At 49.4% G+C, this 4,021-nt stretch overlaps 1 long non-coding RNA gene across 1 annotated transcript; it reads left to right on the top strand.

The window, feature by feature from the left end:
* Positions 1-622: 622 nt before the first annotated feature.
* On the top strand, positions 623-3,683 carry LOC109774983 (uncharacterized). The gene is made up of 3 exons (XR_002235699.4): positions 623-915; positions 998-1,159; positions 3,431-3,683. It is a non-coding gene; the product is annotated as an uncharacterized lncRNA (long non-coding RNA).
* The last annotated feature ends 338 nt before the right edge of the window (positions 3,684-4,021 follow it).

Below are 4,021 nucleotides of genomic sequence, written 5' to 3'. Positions count from 1 at the left end.
AGAGACTCCTAGTCTAAATCTAGTCTAACCCTAAAACCTAGGACGTTTGTCCCATCCCTCCCATCTCGCGCCGCCACCCACTCAGCATCTTCATCGGGATCCCTCCAGATCCACCCTCTCTCCCTCGATTTCCCGATCGGGCCAACCACCTCCTTCCCTCGATCCACCCAATCCCGAAAACGAGGCCCCGAGCTCCTCCCGCTCGATCCCTCCTCGAGCACCTCGTGCCCGACTACCGCTGCTCCTCGGGCGCCACCACCGGCAACCATACCTCGCCGGAGCTCGTCCGCGAGCAGGACGCGCCGGCCACCATGGATTTTGCACCGGAGCTCCGTGCCCCTTGCTCGCGAGCAGCCCTTCGCCTATGGCCTCGCACTCCTGCAACCGACGCCCGAGGCCTCTGTTTTCCCCTGCACCGCGTCGACCGCATCGAGCAGCACCTCCAGGCCGAGCAGCTCCTCCTGTGCACCCCGCCTTCGCCCGCCATGCCTCGTCGGATCGGCCTCGCCGGAGACCAGCGCCGCTCTACCCCGTCTCCAACTCCGGTCACGGTTCCGCCCCGCTCGCTGCTTCTCCTTCCCATCTTCTTCTCCCGTTCCCTCTGATCCCGCTCTTACCTGCTCTCTCTTCTCCAGGAAACCAGCAACAGCATCGTCCTCTCGTCACCGCTGCCTTCCCCTCGTCTCCCCGTGCTCCTCCACCTCGCCTCGTCGTCCGGCAACCGGCGCTGCCGCCGGCGACCACGAGATAAGCACCGCTGCCCTTCTCCTCCTCCTGTTTTTCCTCTGCTTTCCTTGTCTTACCTTCATGTCTCTATTTCTCTGCTCAAACAGGAGCGCCATGGCTCTCGGTCCCCATCAAGCTCCGCGCCCGGACCTCCTCGTCGAACCTCGCCGGAGTTCCTCCATGACGCCAGTAGGAGACCCCTATCCCGCCGTCTCTCTCTGCTTCATTCCCATGTTCCCTCTCTGAATCTCTCTCTCCTTTCTTTCTTCAGGCAACAGCAGCAGCCGCTGCACCCTCTCACCGGCGAACCCAGCAGATGAGCCGCCGCCTTCCTCACGCCTCCCCACCGCGCCAGCAGCTCCAGCCGCTCAAGTCCCAACTTCGAGTTGCGCCCCTGCCTCGCCATGACCACCGGCCTCGTTGTTTCCTCGCTGTGAGCAACTTCCGTCATAACCGAACCTTCTTTCTTTTCCTAGATCCGTTCTGGCATGTATAGTTCATTTACGATTGCCACTAAGTTTCTCCACGAGCTCAGTAGTAGCCCGACTGGTCAGAAATCCATGCTCTGTCCAAGATGTCTTGGGATCGAATCCCAGGCGCCTCAGGTTCTTTTTTGTCAACGCTGTCTCACACGTGCTTGGGCCTAATCCGCCGGTGGTCTACACTGACCTTCTCGTTCCGGCCTAGTATTATTTTTTCCTCGGCTCAACAGTGTTTCCATTTGTCCAGGACAACTATTTTACAGAAAAGTCCCTCTAGAGCATGTATTTAATAACTCACAAATGGTGCATCGGTTTAAAATGATTTTAATATGTAAAATGCTTAGAATTCTGTCTAGTTTCACATTATGCCACTCTCATCCATGTTCAAAATGTTTAAATTGCTGTTTGATTAAATTTGCTCAAATGCCATGCTAAAATAATTTATTTCATAACTAATTAACCATAGCTCCAAATTTAATAAACTTTATATGTAAATGGGGTGGAAAAATGCATAGTTTAACATGGTACACTTTATTTTGCTGTTTAACAACATTAAAATTGTGTTTATGGCAGAACAGTACCAAATCTAAAATATGCACATGAGGATTTTCCGGAATTGTTGTTTGTTGTTCCGGCCTCATTTAAACTTGCCTAAATAGTTAGTTTTCATATGCTTCACCCCTTGCCATGTTTAATAACATTTAATATTGTTAGGTACATAAATGAGAGAGAACTAAATAATTGATGTGGTGTTTCGTAGTATTGTTTGTTGCACTTTGCCATGTCATGCCGCATTAAACCGGACATGCATCATACTTGATTGTGCATCATGTCATGTTTATGATTGTGTGTTTACTTTGTTGTTTGTTTCTTTCCGGGTTGTTTCTCTCGTTAGCTTCGGTTTCGTTCCGGAGTTGTGAGGATTCGTTCGACTACGTCCGTTTGTCTTCTTCGTGGACTCGTTCTTCTTCCTAGCGGGATTTCAGGCAAGATGACCATACCCTCGAAATCACTTCTATCTTTGCTTGCTAGTTGTTCGCTCTATTGCTATGCCGCGCTACCTACTACTTGCTATATCATGCCTCCCATATTGCCATGTCAAGCCTCTAACCCACCTTTCCTAGCAAACCGTTGTTTGGCTATGTTACCGCTTTTGCTCAGCCCCTCTTATAGCGTTGCTAGTTGCAGGTGAAGATGAAGTTTGTTCCATGTTGGAACATGGATATGTTGGGATATCACAATATCTCTTATCTTAATTAATGCATCTATTTACTTGGTAAAGGGTGGAAGGCTCGGCCTTATGCCTGGTGTTTTGTTCCACTTTTGTCGCCCTAGTTTCCGTCATACCGGTGTTATGCTCCTTGATTTTGCGTTCCTTACGCGGTTGGGTGATTTATGGGACCCCTTGACAGTTCGCCTTGAATAAAACTCCTCCAGCAAGGCCCAACCTTGGTTTTACCATTTGCCTACCTAAGCCTTTTTCCCTTGGGTTCTGCAGACACAAGGGTCATCTTTATTTTAAACCCCCGGGCCAGTGCTCCTCTGAGTGTTGGTCCAACCCGTCAGTCGCCGGTGGCCACCAGGGGCAACTCTGGGCTCGCCTATCGGAAGCTTGGACAATCCGGTGTGCCCTGAGAATGAGATATGTGCAGCTCGTATCGGGATTTGTCGGCACATTCGGGCGGCTTTGCTGGTCTTGTTTTACCATTGTCGAAATGTCTTGTAAACCGGGATTCCGAGACTGATCGGGTCTTCCCGGGAGAAGGTTTATCCTTCGTTGACCGTGAGAGCTTATAATGGGCTAAGTTGGGACACCCCTGCAGGGTATTATCTTTCGAAAGCCGTGCCCGCGGTTATGTGGCAGATGGGAATTTGTTAATGTCCGGTTGTAGAGAACTTGACACTTGACTTATTTTAAATACATCAACCGTGTGTGTAGCCATGATGGTCTCTTTTCGGCGGAGTCCGAAAAGTGAACACGGTTTTTGGGTTATGTTTGACGTAAGTAGGAGTTCAGGATCACTTCTTGATCATTGCTAGCTTCATGACCGTTCCATTGCTTCTCTTCTCGCTCTTATTTGCGTATGTTAGCCACCATATATGCTTAGTGCTTGCTGCAGCTCCACCTCACTACCCCTTTCCTACCCTTAAGCTTAAATAGTCTTGTTCTCGCGGGTGTGAGATTGCTGAGTCCTCGTGACTCATAGATACTTCCAAAACAGTTGCAGGTGCCGACGATACCAGTGCAGGTGATGCTACCGAGCTCAAGTGGGAGTTCGACAAGACCTTGGTCGTTACTATGTTTTGTTTCCTGATGATCAATAGTGGAGCCCAATTGGGACGATCGGGGATCTAGCATTTGGGGTTGTCTTCTTTTCTTTTGGTGCCGTAGTCGGACCTATGTGTGTACTCTGATTGATGTATGATTTATTTATGTATTGTGTGAAGTGGCGATTGTAAGCCAACTCTTTATCCCATTCTTGTTCATTACATGGGATTGTGTGGAGATGACCCTTCTTGCGACAAAACCACAATGCGGTTATGCCTCTAAGTCGTGCCTCGACACGTGGGAGATATAGCCGCATTGTGGGTGTTACACACTGACTTTGTATTTACTCACGAAAAGATGTTACATCATTACATTTGGGGTTTTTTGCGGGGTTCCCCCTCGGCCCCTCTACTATATGTAAAACGCTACTGTCTACATGTTTTGTATATAAGAGTCTAGGAAGGGACGAAGCTCTTCTTTACAGTTGTGAACAAGGAGGCCCAACAGGTGCTTGAGTCTATCAAGCCATGTAATGAAGGAGTGT

The sequence above is a fragment of the Aegilops tauschii genome, chromosome 6 (assembly GCF_002575655.3).
Source record: "Aegilops tauschii subsp. strangulata cultivar AL8/78 chromosome 6, Aet v6.0, whole genome shotgun sequence".
Classification (NCBI taxonomy): domain Eukaryota; kingdom Viridiplantae; phylum Streptophyta; class Magnoliopsida; order Poales; family Poaceae; genus Aegilops; species Aegilops tauschii.
Note: the sequence above shows the minus strand (reverse complement) of the source record. Positions and strands in the feature narration are given on the sequence as shown.